Below are 16,997 nucleotides of genomic sequence, written 5' to 3'. Positions count from 1 at the left end.
TTGCAGAGGAAGTTCTACAAACAATCCATTTCTAGCCATAAAAATAACAATGTATCAAGGCATTGAAAACTCTGCATGCTGGGGAATTCCCAAGGAAGTAGAGGCCAAATTTTGTGGGTCCAACTTGAATTCAGAGTGATTACTCAGTAGCAGTTTGTAGTAGCAACAGCGGAGACCAGAATTTCCATGCATATTTGCCAGCTCAGTGTCTATTATTTCAGTGGAGTGGGAAAAAATAGCTGTGGGTAAAAGAGTTCAGATATAGGCCTCCACCCACCATTGTATACCCCGAAGCCTGTCTCTCTTGAGATGTCCGTCGTGCTCTCCGTGTGTGGGAAAAGGGAGTGAGTGGGTCTACTTCATGCCATTGTTAAGACAAACAGAGATGACTGGCAAGTGAGCAGACATTCCAAAGACTGTCATAGTCCCATAGTGCAGCTTCTTAGGGATGGGTGAGGAATGTAAGAGGTGCTGGGAAGAGCCACCCCTTGCTTTGTGGGGATGGAGAGCCACTGGATAGAGGTCAGTTTGTGAGTAATGCATCCGTTCATGAAACCAGGAGGGCTGTGTACTTATTCCCAGATGTTATTCATGATCTGCACATGTCAATAGTTGTGCTATGAGGTCCAAGGCCAGGGACTCTCTGTTGGAAAGAATTCCTCAACCAGCCTGGATTGTTCCTGTTAGGGGACATTTTGGGGGATGGGGTAACTAGTATATTATTTCCGCACACTGTTTTAAAGCATAGTTTTCTTACCCAAGAGATGTACAGCAGTGAGTCAGCATGGGGTCAAAGGAAGCAGTCTCCCAAGAAAAGGAGGGCAAAGTTCAGGCACAGAGCATTATCACATTCCTGAGGTAAAAGGGAGATAGCTAGCCAGGAGGGGGAGATTATAATGTTAATTCTCTCTGGGTCATGATTTCCTCCTCCAGAATGCACCACATATGCGTGGGGCATTTATTAAGACATTCCCCTAGGCACTAAGCCCAGGTTCTATAAATTGTTCTGAGGCTAACATGTGAATTATGCATAAAGTGGAGTACAGTACCTTTGTTGCTTCTAGGCCATAGTAGGTCTGCGATCTAGGACACTTCTTATCACTTCATAACTAACGAGACAAAAGCTCTGTGTGAGGAGAGGAATGGTGGTCAGCACTGTTTCCTCCCAGGAACAACTTGAGGACCAGATAGAGGGATGTGCAGAGCCCATGCCTCTGTGTAGGGGCAAGTTAGATTCTGATCAAGGCACCTGCAGCTTTCTCAAAATACATGCTTGGAAGGCTCTGTGATACTCTCAGTTTTATTGGGGGGGAGGTAAGAGATGTCCAGAACAGCCATGGGTCAGTGGGCAAGTCTGTTTTCTGGAGAGTCAGAATGGAAGCATTGATCTGGTGTACCCATGAGCCTGTCTGCAGTGGCTAAAGCCAGACACAGAAGTCTAGTAGTCAGGGACAGAGGCTAATTCAGTGTGTACACGTGTGCACGTGTGTGTGAGTGTGTGAGTGAATGAGTGTGTGTGTGTGTGTGTGTGTGTGTGTATGCGTGCGCGCGAGTGTGCACATGTGGATGCCAGAGTTTGATGTTGGGCTTTTTCACTATTGCTTTCCACCTTATCTTTCGAGACCCAGTCTCTCCCTGAACCCAGTTTGGCTAAACTTGCCGACCAGTGAGCTCTGGGATCCACCTGTCTGTCTCTCCAACTCCGGGATCCACCTGTCTGTCTCTCCAACTCCTTCTTTAAGGATAAGAGACTGGCATGATGACACTGGGCTTTTATTTGGTTGCCTAAGCATCCAAAATCACATCCTCCTGTTGGACAGTAGGAGCTCCCAGTCCCCAGCCCCCAAGTCAGCAGTTTTGAGGATTGAGTTTGTTTTGTCTTTGTTTTGATGATAACAAACCCTGTATTTGTTTTTTGTTTTTTCCAGCCCCTGTTTTTATTTTCTTCTCCAAAGGAAGGGAGCGGTGGGGTGAAGGCAGACACTCAACACACATCTGTTGTTTAGAGTCACATCATAGGAGGACCAAGGTGACCCACAGCTTTGTCTGAACTATGGCATTGTAGGTTTTCCAAACTCCAGTCACATCTTCTTTCCCATGCTGGCTCAACTTCTGCATTAGCTCCCTGGAATTTGCTTATTGCTCTCCATGTATCTAGTGGGAGAAAGTCTCCTTTTGAGGTCCTAACTTATGCTCCTACTTTTTCTCTGAAAATTTCTGAAACTCCCCTTATTCCCACCTCCCCTCAAATCAAAGTTTCTTTCTTTTTGTAGCCAAGGGGCTATGTCTTCATATTTCTCATGATGCTTAACTTGGACCTCACCTGCCTGAGCAAATGAACTGCTCTGGTATGTGGGTTCCTCCCCAGACCTGCCTTATTCCAGAGTCTCTGCTTTGACTCAGGAATTTCTTGAATCATGAGCTCAGGGCCAAGATCATACTTGTTTTCATTCCCTTTCTTCTGCACATGGATTTCTTAGGCTCCGGGAGCCTTAAGGCTGCTCCTCATTGTGTAGCATGGGTTGGGAGGAGCCTTCCAAGGATGTGTTGCCAAAAACTCTTAAAGAGTTACCTTATCTTTAGGTCCCAACCTTTCTTCTGATTTGTTTAACTTCTTTCTGCTCTCTCTAGAGATGAGGACGCCTAAGTCCCCTATATGAAATGGTACATTATTTGCATGTAGTCTAGACACATTCTCCCATAGACTTTAAGTCCGTTCCGGTTGACTTAGCACCTACTACAATGTAATGCTATGTGAAGAGTTGTCATGCTGTATGTAATTAGGTGCTAATAACAAGAAAGAAAAGCCTGTAATTTTTTAGTGTAGGCATGTTTTTTTTCCCACACAAATTTTATTCACATTGATTGAATACATATAGGGAAGGCTAGAAGAATATACCTGTATATGTACTTATCCACATCATATATGAAATTATTTACATATGTATTATCTTTTGTATGCAACATATGGATATTTCACATATAAGTATATGGAATTATATATATCTATATATATATAATATGATATATATGGTCATCAGTATTGGAATAAAATTATGTGTCTAAACTGTGCTCCTCCTTTTTCAAACATTCCAAAAAGGATACTTACATTTGACATAAGGCATTCTAGTCTCTTCCTAAGAAAATTTTAACAGTTGCATAATCTGCATTCTAAATATTAATTAATTGGTTCCTGGTTTATTTCACTTTTTCTTTTCCTATTTTGAATAAAAACCCAAGAAACACCAATAAAATACATAAAAATTGTTTGTTGTGTATCTCTGGCTATCAGTTAATAGAATTAAAAATATTTCTTATAAGTTGAATTTGGGCCAAGGCAGAAGCATTTGAATAGTTCAGGTGTCTGCTGCTAAATTAAGCCCTTCCATTTTGGATTAACTGTGTTCAGCATGACTCAGTTTGCAGGGGAGCAGGTGGTGGTGGGGTGTGGTTCCCTGCCTGCCTTCCCAGACCTCCTTGGGCAAAGTCATAGTCAAGACAGGTAAGATTGGGCAGTGCACCAGCAGGCCTTGCCTCCTTTGCTTCAGTTTCTTCCCTGGAGCCTTGCCATCTCTACCCAGTTTTAACTCTAGCAGCCCTGGCATTTGGGAGGAGGTGGGGCTGGAAGAAGGGCTACAGTCCCCAAGACTGGGAAAGGGTTGGTAAAGTGTGGTCCCCGGCAATCCAAGTGATTTTAGTTCCAAAGGGGAAGAAGAAAAAAAAAATGACACAGAAATTGTCAAAGTACATATACCACTTAAGAACTATAACTTCCTTACTAACATTTGGTAGACTGTGTCCAAGATACATTTAACTGAATATTAGCAGAGCCAGCATACAGCACAGCTGATTAAAGGAGCGAGACTAGAATCTATGTTTTCACAGGTAGGTACTGGCATAGGCATTCATGACACCAATAAAATGAAAAGCGCTGGAAGAAAGTTGTAAGGTTAGATATAAACCAGGACAGCAGGGTGTGTTGGCACATGTCTGCAGTTCCAGTGCTTGGGAGCCAGAGATAGGAAGATCAGGAATTGAAAGCTAACCTAGTACCCGAGATCCTGTCTCAAAAAAAACTAAACCCCACATCAACCAATCAACCAAGCAGAGACACGGAGCAATCACATGCTGTTGGCTTTACTCTTTTCCTGGACTGAAATAATTGGTTATATCAGACAAAAGTGCTGTACCACTCATCAATCTCTTTGCAAGGTGACATCAGACTGTGGAGTTTGTACCTGGCAGTCACATAGGCACTGTCATCGAGAGGCATCAGCAAAGGATCATGGGTCCATCTGGCCTTCTGCGAGCATGCACATTTGTTGTGTGTTGTCTGAGGCTGCCCTAGTGCTACAAGGGTACTGTTAAGAGATTGTGACAGAGACCTCATAGTGCTGCAGCCTGAAGGCCTACTGTTTTGTTCTTTATAGCAAAAGGGGCTCTGTGGGCCTCTGACTTAGAACATTGGTTGCTCCAGAAGCAGGCTGCTTAGATCCTTTTACTCTTTTTCTAAATTTGGATAACATTACAGTGTGTGTGTGTGTGTGTGTGTGTGTGTGTGTGTGTGTGCTATGTGAATATATACATTGTTTTCCCCCTTTGAGATAGGGTGTCACTCCACAGTGAAAACAGCATTCACCAGACTGGCTTTGAATTTCAGGTAGTCCTCCTGCCTAAGCCTCCTATGTGTTGGTATTACAGTCATGTGTCACCATGCTCAGCTTGGAGCATTTTCTTAATTTAATGCTTTTGTATCTTTCCTCCCATCCTTTCTGTCTTCAGGACAATTCTGAAGTCTCCTTGCTTGATCTTCTATGATGTCAAGTCTCTGAAAGAGCCAGGGGTCTAGTGAGAGGGGTATGGATTGCTGCAAGTTTGGGAGAAAAAGGGTAGAAATGTGTGCACTGGGGAGAGGATGGTGCTTTGGGTTATGTACACACATGTATGGTTCTTGGAAACAAGAAAGTCTGAATTTTTTAAATGACCTTTTAAAATAATTTGTTTTTATTTTATTTGCATTGGTGTTTGGTCTGCCTGTATGTCTGTGTGAGGGTGTCAGGTCTTGGAGTTACAGACAGTTGTGAGCTGCCATGTGGGTGCTGGGAACTAGACCTGGGTCCTCTGGAAGATCAGTCAGTGCTCTTAACCTCTGAGCCATCTCTCCATCTCCTAAACAACCTTTTTTGATTGTTGAAGTGTGTGTGTGTGTGTGTGTGTGTGTGTGTGTGTGTGTGTGTGTATCATCCTGGTGAGTGGGTGGAATTTTCTAGAGTGGGTTTCAGCTGTGAGACCCAGCAGCACAATTGGGATCACAAGGGGCCCAAGGGGACCAGGCAGCCCGTGTGTTGGGAGGAGAGGATGGCAGAACTTTGGGATGGCACTCACCACCCTGGCCTTCTGACTTCAAGAGCTACAAAGGAGCACTGATTTCCTCTGGTATCTGGCTGATTTTCCAAATTTCCCTTTGCAGTTACTTGAAGGTCAACACAATAAATCATTGAATTTATTATAATTGCAGTTTATAACACATACACTTTCTTGCAGTTTATGTTTGACTTATAAATCTTGAATTCATCTTTTTTTCTTGTTTTTGGATTTTGGTTTTTCAAGGCAGGATTTCTTTGTGTAGCCCTGGCTGTCCTGGAACTCACTCTGTAGACCAGGCTGGCCTCAAATTCACAGAGATCCACCTGCCTCTGCCTCTGCCTCCCTGAGTGCTGTATAGCAAAGAGGAAAAACCCTTTTGTTCTTAAAATCAATACTCAGCTATATTGTTGCTTGCTGCCTTAACCCTCCTTAACCCTCCTGAATATTTAACTCTCTTTGCCAGCATACTCAAGTCTCCCCCACCACCAACCCCCTGCACGCCTCCACCATATTTGTTTCTTTGGGTCTCTCTAAGTAGCTCAGGATGGACTTGAACTCTTGTGCCTTAGCTCTCTGGTTGCTGACATGACAAAGACTTATCACCACACCTGGCTTGAAGTTGGGGCTCTTGATGCTACTGTAAAGCATGTCAGGGTAATCAATGTGAAGTGAGATTGGAGTTCATTAAGACAGGGTTTAACGTAGATTTCAGCATGGGTATCGGGAGGAGGCCCTGAAGGGAGGGCATAATGACCACGTGGCCCTCGCCTGTCACCATGCTGTGAGCTGTCTCATTCAGAGAGGACAGCAGGAGCTGCCAGGCACTTCTAGCCCAGTGATGACCCACCCACCTATTTGCATTTGTACCCAGGACCTGCACCACCTTTCATCTTTTCCCCACAGGTTTCTTATGAAGTTGGCTTCTTTTCTCTCCCTGACTCCAGGTTTCTCCTTCCTAATTATATGATTCATCTTCACTTACTACTGGGCCCCAGCAAAACCATTTTAGATATAAAAAAAACTTCAATGCTCCAACAACATTCAGCTACCGACTGCCCTTTCCGTACTTTCCATCCCTCTCTGAACCTCTCTGAATGTGTTTTCATCTTACAAAAAAAAAAAAAAAAAAATTACTCAAAGCACTCGTTTTTGAAAGAGGGTCCTGCTGTGTAGCCCAGGTTAACCCCAAACTCCAATCTTCCTGATTAAGTTTCACCACCATGGCCTGGCTTCAGAGACTTTGTTCACTGGCTCCATGCCTGTGCTTTTCATTCCTTTCTTTTTTTAAACGGGGTAAGTTTTATACATATAAATATGAATTCTACACATGACACATTTTCCCTAACAATTAATTTTTGGTTGGGGTTGGAGGGAACCAAGAGTCTCTCTGTGTAGCCCTGGCTATCCTGAAACTTGCCTTGTAGACCAGCCTTCAACTCAGAGATCATTCAGCCTCTTTCTTAGCCCATTCCAATTAGGTTCTTTGGTTATCAAATTCTTCCTTGCTTGGTTTTAGGGCCATCATTAACTCCTTTTGCTGGAATCCTGTGGCCAGGGCCTTGCTCGACCCGGTAGACACATTTCCTTTTGCCATCCATTTCTAGAGTGTCTCTTCCGTTCCCACATTTCTCTTGTCTCACTAGCTACCCTTGTTCAGTCTCTTTTGAAGGCTCCATTTCTCCTTCCAAATTCCCCATGCTGATGTGGACTTTTCTGTTTCTGGCCATGCTAACTTTCCTAGCTCTTTCTCTCGCGTGGTCTAATGTGACCCATGGATGGCATCATATATTTCTACATGCCAGTTGATTATCAAAGGAGATTTGGATTTTACATGCAACTGATTCGTAGACATCTTCATGAGATTATATAGCAAGTGTCTCAATTTATAACTTGATCAAAATGCAGAGCTTTTAATCTCACTCCCACAGTTTCTACTGCCCTTCCAGCCTGCTCCATGTCTGTTAAGCAAGTACCCATTCACCCCTCCAGCCTGTAAATCCCCCTTGCTTCCTCGGTCTCCTTAATCTTCAGTGTTACTTATCAGCCAGTTCTTTGGCCTTTAGGCCTTTAGGCATCTACTCTGTTACCCTGGTCCCAGATCCATTCTTTCCTGCCTAGTCCACTGTACTCCTGACATTTGTCCTAGTTCTATTCTTTGCAAAATAGCAAGAGTGGCACTTACAAACTAAACAATAATGTCATCTTTTTTCATGCTAAAGAATCTCCAGTAACTTGGGAAAGGCTCTAATCCCAAACTCTGTAGTCTGATCCCTGCCTGCCTCTCTGTCCACTCTCAAACAAACTGCCTTTTGTCCCTTGTTTACTATGCTTCAGCTTTGTTAAGATAAAACAAGAATAATATCATTAGGTCCAGAATGAAGGCTGACACACATAGTTACCTTTAGAGGGACGGAGCCTGATATGGGATGTCTTTCTGTATGTTGTGAATATATGCTGCTTTTATTGGTTGAAAAATAAAACTGATTTGGCCAATGGCCAGGTAGAATAGAGCCAGGTGGGAAATCCAAATAAAGATTTGGAGAGAAAGAAGGTAGAGTCAGGGAGGTGCCATATAGTCACTAGGGAAGCAAGATGTGAGGTAACAAGCCACGAGCCTTGTGGCAAAATATAGAATATTACAAATGGGTTAATTTAATTGTGAGAGCTAGTTAGTAATATGTCTGAGCCATTGGCCAAACAATTATAATTAATATTAAGCCTCACAGTGATTATTTCATACATGGCTGTGGGACCTCATGGAACACATAAAAACTTCCAGCCACAGGAAGTCTATTAGGAAAAAGGGTCTTCAAGGCCACCGTGGTGCCTTGTGGTGGAAGGATAACATTAGATAAACAATAGGATATTTATAGATCTAAACATGATGGGATGATGGGCCTTAAAGGGAAAGAGATGCTTCCTATTAAAGCCTGGAAAGGAGCTTCTCTCTCTCTCTCTCTCTCTCTCTCTCTCTCTCTCACACACACACACACACACACACACACACACACACACACACACACACTGAGAGAGAGAGAGAGAGAGAGAGAGAGAGAGAGAGAGAGAACTCCACAATCAGAGAGCTAAGCTAGCAGGAGGAGGCCAGAGAGCTTCTATAAAGAGCCCCTATTAGAACAGTCTCCCAGAATCCCCCTGAAGAGTTCCTCTGGCCAAATCCCCTGAAAAAAGGGAAGGCCTGACCTTTTATGACCTTTTGTGGATGGTGGGAAGTTTTACATCCTATGATTTAGTGTATGTGGTAGAGTGTGGAGGAGCAAGACACCATAAATTGAAGGCTGTCAAATTACAGCAAAGACTCCTTCTTAATCCTCTGTCCTGACAGCTGAATGAGATATTTCCTTGCTCAGGTTATGAGGTCTGTCCTCATGGTTCATGCCTGAGTTCTATCAAGACCCATTGGTCTTGCTGTGTGCTCTGCTGCTGTGCCCAATCCACATCCAGCCTTGGTCCTTTGCATTCTGGATTTCTCTTCTTGGCAGGCTGTTTCCCCAGTTCTTTGTGTAATGGATAATTTTATGCAAATAGTGCCACTCATTTGCAGTTGCTGGGTAGTTCTCTGTCGTGTTCTTCTGCTTGGCTATTTTTCTACCATTGGCACGAAACTAAACCACAGAGTGCTAGAGCTGATGACCAGACATTGATCCACCCCCGCATTATGACAGAGGGGAAATGAGGTCAGAGGGAAGGTGGGCTAGGCTTCCACTCCAGAGTTGTTTCCATTAGTTGGCATAACTGAAGTCATATCCCTGACATCCACTGTGATCACTCTTGGCTGTCATCCAAGTCAGCAAACACATTCTGAGGATGAACAGGCAGGCATCTGTGAGGGGTGAAGCTGGTCTTCATCCCCTGTGGTCTGCTGGCTCTCCACTTACTTAAGATGTTTCCTGCATATCCTGGGACCCTAGAAACCCAGAACTAACTTATTTTACAGCCAAAATCCACTTAAGAGTGGGTACATACCATGTTTGTCTTTCTATATCTGGATTATCTCAGTCAGGATGACTTTCTTTTTCTAATTATATCCATTTGCCTTCAAATTTCATGATGTCTTTGTTTTTAACTCCATTATGTAAATGTACCACATTTTCTTTATCTATTCTTTGGTTGAGAGATGTTTAGGTTGCTTACAGGTTCTGGCTACTACAAATAAAGCTGCTATGAACATAGTTGTGTAAGTGTCCTAATAGTATGACTGAGCATCCTTTGGGTAATGCCCAAGAGTGGTATGGTTGGGTCTTGAGGTAGATTGATTCCCAATTTTCTGAGAAACCCCTATACTGATTTCCAAAGCAGCCATACAAGTTTGCACTCCCACCAGCAATGGAGGAGTGTTCCCCTTCACATCCTCTCCAGCATAAGCTGTCATCAGAGTTTTTGCTCTTAGCCATTCTGACAGGTGTAAGATGGTATCTGAGTATTGTTTTGATTTGCATTTCCCTGATGACTACGGATGTTGAACAATTCTTTAAGTGTATCTGGGCCATTTGAGATTCTTCCATTGAGAAGTCGCTGTTTAGATCTGTACCCCATTTTAATTTGGGTTATTTGGTATTTTGTTGTCTAGTTTCTTGAGTTCTTTATATATTTTGGAGATCAGTTTTCTGTCAGATGTGGGGTTGATAAAGATCTTTTCTTATTCTGTGGGCTGATGTTTTGTCTTGTTATTACAGAATTTTTTAAGTTTCATAAGGTCCCATTTACTAATTGTTGAATTTAGGGTCTGAGCTACTGGTGTTCTAGTCAGGAAGTTGTCTCACAAAGTTTTTATACTTTTACACAACAAAGAGAATCATAAATAAGGCAAGTTTAAAATACATGGGTGGGTATATCAGTGAGGTGGGCACAACAAGGTGGAGGTCTGTTCTGTAGGCCCAAGACGCTGTCTGGTGACATTAGCTCTCAGAATAGGGGAAGCTAGTGTTCTGCTAAGCTAATAACTTCTAAGAGGTTTTTATTTATTATAATGTGGTGTAAGTTCAGATACAGAATAGGACAGGGAATGGCTGTTCCAGAAGGCCAGAACTAGCCCAAGATAATCTCTGAACCTACAAAATTCCAGTCTTTCCACAGTACTGAGATTCTATTGGTCTGTCTGTCTCTGCTGATACAGACTTCTTCCAGGAGTTCTTTGTTCACAGCCAGACACAGCCTCTTTCTTCTTTTTAGGGATTTTCATACACACACACACACACACACACACACACACACACACACACACGAAGGGCCTGGCCAGCTTGCATATGTGTTCACCCTAGACAACAGAGCCAGCTCTCCCATGAAGGGTGGAAAACCTTTTTCAATAAAGTTTGTTAGTTTTTTTGTGGAACTTGTTTAGAGATTAAAGGATAAGCCAATTTAGTAAATATTTTTTCTTTTAATCCATAGGAAATGTCTCCTTGATAGCTCAGAGCTTAAATGTACACACACACACACACACACACACACACACACACACACGTATGTATGTATACACACAAAACACACACAAATACATATATATGTATATATGTGTGTTGTATGTATATATATACATACATACAACACACAAACACACACATCCCCTAAAATATATTTAGGATCCCCAAGTGAAACAAAACCTGCAATATTTGTCTTTCTGAGTCTGTCTTATTTCATTTAAGATAACGATCTCCATGTGGATCCATTTTCCAGAAAATCTCATTCTTTTTTATGGCCCAATAAAACTGTATATCACATTTTCTTTGTTCACTTGTTGGTTTGGCAGACACCCAAGATGATTCCGTAACTTATCCACTTTTAACAGTACATGGATAAACATATGCAATCAACATGGATATTCCGGCATTTCTGTGGTGTGCTATTAGAATCCTTTGGGTATATAACCAAAAATAAATAAATAAAGGGATTATATGGTATTTTTATCTTTTTGAGGAACCTTCATATGGACTTATGTGGTGGGAATACTAATTTGTCTTTCCTTCAGCAAATCCTACCGGCATGTGCCACCACAACTGAAGTTAATTTCTTTTCATAGCCAGCATTGTGTAATGATTCCCCCTTCCGTCCTCACCAGCATTTCTTTCCCTTATTAGTTTCCTCTATGGCAGCTGTTCTGACAGGGGTGAAATGGAGCTTGTTTGGAGGCTCTAACAGGGGAGGGCAGCTTGATTGAAGACTTGTCTGCCTCTATTTGGGAAAGGCCGTCCTCTTCGACCGGGTGAGTGCATAGCTTAGGGAGGGACACACTTGGACACTTGGAGTGGTGAGGGAGGAAGGGAACACCCACCTAGCCAGCCAGATCTTCTGGCAATCAATGGGGTGACAGATGTTGCAGCCAGATCTCTCTCACATCCGCAGGGGGGTGAAATGATACCTCAATGTAGTATTGTGTGCATGTTGTGTGTATGTGAGTGTGTGGGTACAGTGCACTTGCCCACACATACACATTCAAAGGCCAGAGCAGGATGTCCGGTGGTGTCTCCCTCATTGCTTTGGGACTTGTAGTTTCAGCTAGTCTGACTGGACACTGAGCTCTGAGGATCTGCCTGTCTCTTCCCACTGATGCTGGGATTATAATAGACACAAGCAGTCATATTCCCAGGGTTTTGTTGGTGCTAGGGATTCAAACTCAGGCTTCCTGTTTGTAGATCATGGGCTGTTACCCATAATGCATTTCTTCCACCCATCTCAGTGTAGATTTGTGTGTGTGTGTGTGTGTGTGTGTGTGTGTGTGTGTGTGTGTGTGTGTGCTGTTGGAGACCAGAATTAGGTATCAGATTTCCTGAATTTATAGAGTTGTGAGCTGCCCAATTGGATGCTGGGAACTGGATTGCAGGTTCTGTGAGAGTAGCAAGTGCGGTTAACTGCTAAGTCATTTTTCCAGCCCACTCAGTTTAGTTTTAATTAGCATTTTCCCGAAACTAAGGATCTTGGAACATTTTATTTTTCATTTGATTATTGAGTGTTTGTACTTCAGTTTTTGAAATCTGTGTGGGTTGTTTGGGTTTTAACATTTAGCTTTTTGAGTTCTTTACATATTCTAGATATCCAGTCAGATGTATAGCCAGCGGATTTTCTCTCATTCTGTTGGCTCCTCTCTTAATTACCTCATTTTGAGTTTCAGAAGCCTTTTAATTCCATTTGACCCCCTATGCCAGTCATTTAGATTGTTTTCCAAGCTGTTGTCATCTTTTTCAGAAAGTTCTTGTCTTCACCTACATTATCAAGTGTTATAGAAAAGCCTAATAAATATATTTTATAATTAAATAAGCATATAAATTCATATAAAATTATTTTGTTGTCACAAACAATATAGGATAATCAATAAAATGTTCTTAATCATATTATGTAAGCATATTAATAAACATGAAGAAAGAAAATAGAAATATTAGTTCAAAGACGCAGAATATAGTAAGTTTTCTTGATATTGGTGGATTTCTTGTGTAATTTTTACATGTATAGCAATAAAAAGCAATGATCTTTAATAGCTTTTAGTTTTTATAGTTAATACAATGTAAATTTTACACAGATAACTTTATTGAAATAGTCAGGAAATAAAGATAAGAAAAGTCCTACTTGTAAGTCCTACTTGTAAGTAGGACATAGCCCAATCCTTGAGAAACAGATTTAATCATCAACCGGAGAAGAGAACATGAGGGAGCAGTAAAATTGAGTTGGGGGAAGAATAGAGAACAAGAAAAGAGATACCAGAATAGAGGGGGCCATTATAGGTTTAAAGAGAAATCTCACACTAGGGAAATGCCCAGAAACCTACAAGGATGACCCCAGCTGACAATTGAGCAAAAGTGGAAAGGCTACCTTAAATGCCCATCCCTGATAATGAGATTGGTAACTAACTTATATGCCCCTGCAACCCCCCCCCAAATAAAACAAAACCTAAGAAAAAAAGGGTGAGATTTTAAAACCTCACGATGGAAGCTGCAGTGTGACACAGCGAGTCATGCAGTAAACCCCTTTGTCCATTCATCTTTACTTGCAAGTGTTCATTGCAGAGTCATTGGTCTGGTTTGAGGCCTCTGATTTCTATTACAGTATCGATGCTGGGCCCTCACTGAGACTCTTCTTCGATATCCTGTTGTTGCCCTGTGTCGTGGAGATCCTGCAGCTTTGGGTCTTTGGGTCAGGTCCTTTCTCTTGCTCCAGCAGATCATAGATGGGGTGGATGTTGGGGCGGGCCAGGGTTGTGACTAGGCCTGGGTAGCTGCAGGGTTGGTCTGCCTGCCACTTCTCCCCTGTCCTCACCACCAGGGTGAGCTCTCCAGCATTGCCCCAGCTAATTCAGCTCTTGTAGCAATGAGGGAGGGGTGGGGCCAGCTCTCCTGCTTTCACACCCTCAGGGTCCTCTCTCCCACCCTTACACCAGCAGGGCCAGCTCCATGGTGCTGCCCAGGTGAGGTGCAGGGGCCACTCTCCTGAGTGCTGCAGCTGGTGAAGAGGCAGGGACCTAAGCAAGGGGCAGGGCTCAACTTCCTGAGTGCTGCAGCTGGTAAGGGAGAGGGTCAGCTCTCTTATCTGTTCCAGGAGCTAAGGGGTAAAGGGGAGTGCATTTCTCCCCCTCTCACACTGCTGCATGACAGGCAAGTAGTGAGCACAGCTCTCCCATGGTTACAACTTTGTAGCAGGCTCACCCACCGCCAACAAATTGGCTCTATTGCATTACCCAGGTGAGTGAGGTGCAGGGCCTGCTTTCCCAAGTGTTGCACCTGGTGGGGACAGGGATAGCTCTCCTGCTCTTGTGACCACAGGGCCAGTTCTCATACCTGCCTCAGGTGTTGATGGGTAGGGGGCAGGAAGGCAACTCTCTTAGTCCCATGCCACCTCAAGTCAGATGAGTAATGAGGACAGCTCTCCCTTGTTCACTACTTTAGAGCTGGCGCACCACACCTCAACCAACAGGATTTTCTCTATTGGGTTGCTCAGTTGGTGGCTGGGACTCTGCCCTCCCCCAGCCCTGATCCCCGAGTCCATTCAATAGGAAGGTGGAGGATTTTGCACTTGGAGGGCTGGCCTTGTTGGGTGTAGTTGGTAGAGGTGAGAGGCTGGAGGGAGAGAGAAGTATTGGCTCTTTCAGGCCCCTTGTGAAGAAGCTTGGAGCCTGACAGAAAGTGGCTGCTTAACACTCGTAGAACTTCCCTCAGTCTCCAGAGGACCCCTCTTGTTCAGGCATGGATCTTACCTTGTTATCTCTGTCTCCAGACACCCTATTTCTCCAGAAGATGTAGTGTTCTCAGAGATGATAAGACCTTTGATTTGGAACAACAGCTAGGGACCCTGGGGCACTGTACACTTCCCCCATGACATTTCTTGCATCTACTCTCAGGGATCCAATGCATTTGTGTTTCATGGTTTTGTGCCTTTCTTGTAGGGAATTGGATTGTTGCAATTATGTAAGTGAACAGTCATGCTTACCTAGATGAGAGAAACAGTGCTTCCAGACTTTTCTGGAAGAAACATCTTATTACTTGGCTTGCTTCTTCACTGCCAATTTGGGACCCAGGGTGTGGGTGACATAAGTCTGAAGAACAGGGAGGAAGCTCTGACTTATACATCCTTGGGCATCATTACCAGACCCCCAGCTCACCCTCACCTTGGCCTATAGGAGAACCACATGTCTGTTGGTGCTCAGCAAGGTTGTACTGGTGTGTGTGTGTGTGTGTGTGTGTGTGTGTGTGTGTGTGTGGTGGGGGGGAGTGAAGAATAAGCAATAATGTGAGAAGCAAATGGATTCCAGAGTGAATGTGTATTGCTGACATGAACATGGCCATGTCAAGGATCCCAATGCCTCAGACCTACTAGAATGGCAAGGCTTTTACCTGGTCAGAGTAGGGATACTGACAGTATACAGAAAGTTATCAATCACAGCTTCCTCCTTGCAGATGACTGATTCCCGAGACTGCTCCCCTACAAAGACCCCCTACTGAGGTTAGCTGGCCTGCCCCCTCCTTAAACTGTATACAATAAACTCACTGAGTTTCAGGGCAGCCAGTGTGTCTCAGTAAGAATATTTGACTCACCTGATCCCAGCTTTTCTGTACATGTGTCTATCATTTCTTCATTTCCTGTTGTTCTAATTATGTCAGTCCCAAAGCCCTGCTGATCATGGTAGAAAAAAGTGAGAGGCCTGTGTAGAAGTCACTCTGACTTACCCCTCCACCTCTGGCTTAGGTGTTAGCAGCTACCCACTTCCCAGTCTCTTAGACTTCATACACTCCCAGATATCACTAGATTCTTTTCCTTCCCCAGCCAAGTACTTGCTCACTGCTGCTCAGTTCTATAAAATCAGCTATTGCCTGCCCCCAAGGAGTGCGGTTACTGACTCTCAGACATCAGGTTAAAGTTAGAAGTACCTGGTTCCCACTCTCCAGCATGTGGGCTCTCCTTGGAAGCTGGTGGGAGCTGTTTTGGGGTGATGTGTTTCCTGCCAAAGTCACAAACAGATGGACTTCCTGTTGGCCTACATTTTGTGTATTGAGTAGAGTACAAGGAGCATTCTGACCCGTCCCTCCTCAGATCATCTGAGCATTTTAATGTAGCAGGAAGTCATTTCTTTCTTCCAGGTCAAGGACACTTAGTACAGAGATATAGACAGAACTTGGCTTCACATCAGAAATAGAATATCTTTTGGAGGATCAGTTTAGTCATTGACTCTGATCCAGGAATTGGAACTGAAGCCATTTGCACATTTTAATGCAGAGGATTAAACGTGTGTGTGTGTGTGTGTGTGTGTGTTACATAAAGTATATTTTCCCTGTCAAAGAGTCCAGTGTTATAAAGTTAAAGTCCCCCTTGACAGCCCTCCTTGCTCTGCCTCTCTCCCAGCAGCCACCATTGAGCCTGGTCGATACCCTTCCAGCTCAGCCTTTAGAAGTACATGGCTAAAGCTGCAGATGAGTGGGGCCTTCCATTCTGTGTAAATGCTCCTGCTCTGCCCTTGTGTGACTTGCCCTTTTCTAGAAATGATGTGTCTGCATCTTGCCTCCAGTTGCTTTTGTTAAGTATTTATAGACAATGCAACTAAGAGTGTCCTTGAAGGAACAGCAAATAGTGAGTGAAATTCTGAGCCTCTGGTCATTTAACAAAACTAGGCACAGTTTTTTTGTTTTTTTGTTTTTTTTTTTCACCGAAGAGCCACACATATAGATTATTTGGAATCTGGCTACTCCTAAGGGAAAATGTCATTACAGGTGACCACTGGACCTAAAAAGAGCAAAAGGATTGTGTCACTGAACCAAGGAATGGGGGTTGTCCTAAGGCTATGGGGGCCACCTCTATGCTACTCATGACAGCTCTCTGTTATGGAATAGGTGGCACTTGAGTACCTGCTGCTAACAATGGTCCTATTCTTTGCACTGATGTTTTGAAACTAGGAGATGAGAGAATTGCTCTTCTTTCTCTGCCTTCGCTTCAGGAGCTGGAGATAAGGGAAACGGTGTTGGAAGCACGCTTCTAAGCACTGACATTTCAGGGTTTGCTTTCCTGTGATTGGTCATTTAAATTCTTTTGTCCTCTTATATCTGAGAGGTCAATACATTCACAGGATTAAAAAGACTAAACCATATAGAAAGAATACAGAGAGGGTTTTATTCCTATGCCTGCTCGGTTTTATT

This window comes from Phodopus roborovskii, unplaced genomic scaffold (assembly GCF_943737965.1).
Source record: "Phodopus roborovskii unplaced genomic scaffold, PHOROB, whole genome shotgun sequence".
In the NCBI taxonomy this organism is placed as follows: Eukaryota; Metazoa; Chordata; class Mammalia; order Rodentia; family Cricetidae; genus Phodopus; species Phodopus roborovskii.
The sequence above is the reverse complement of the archived record's forward strand: the minus strand, read 5'-3'. Positions refer to the sequence as shown.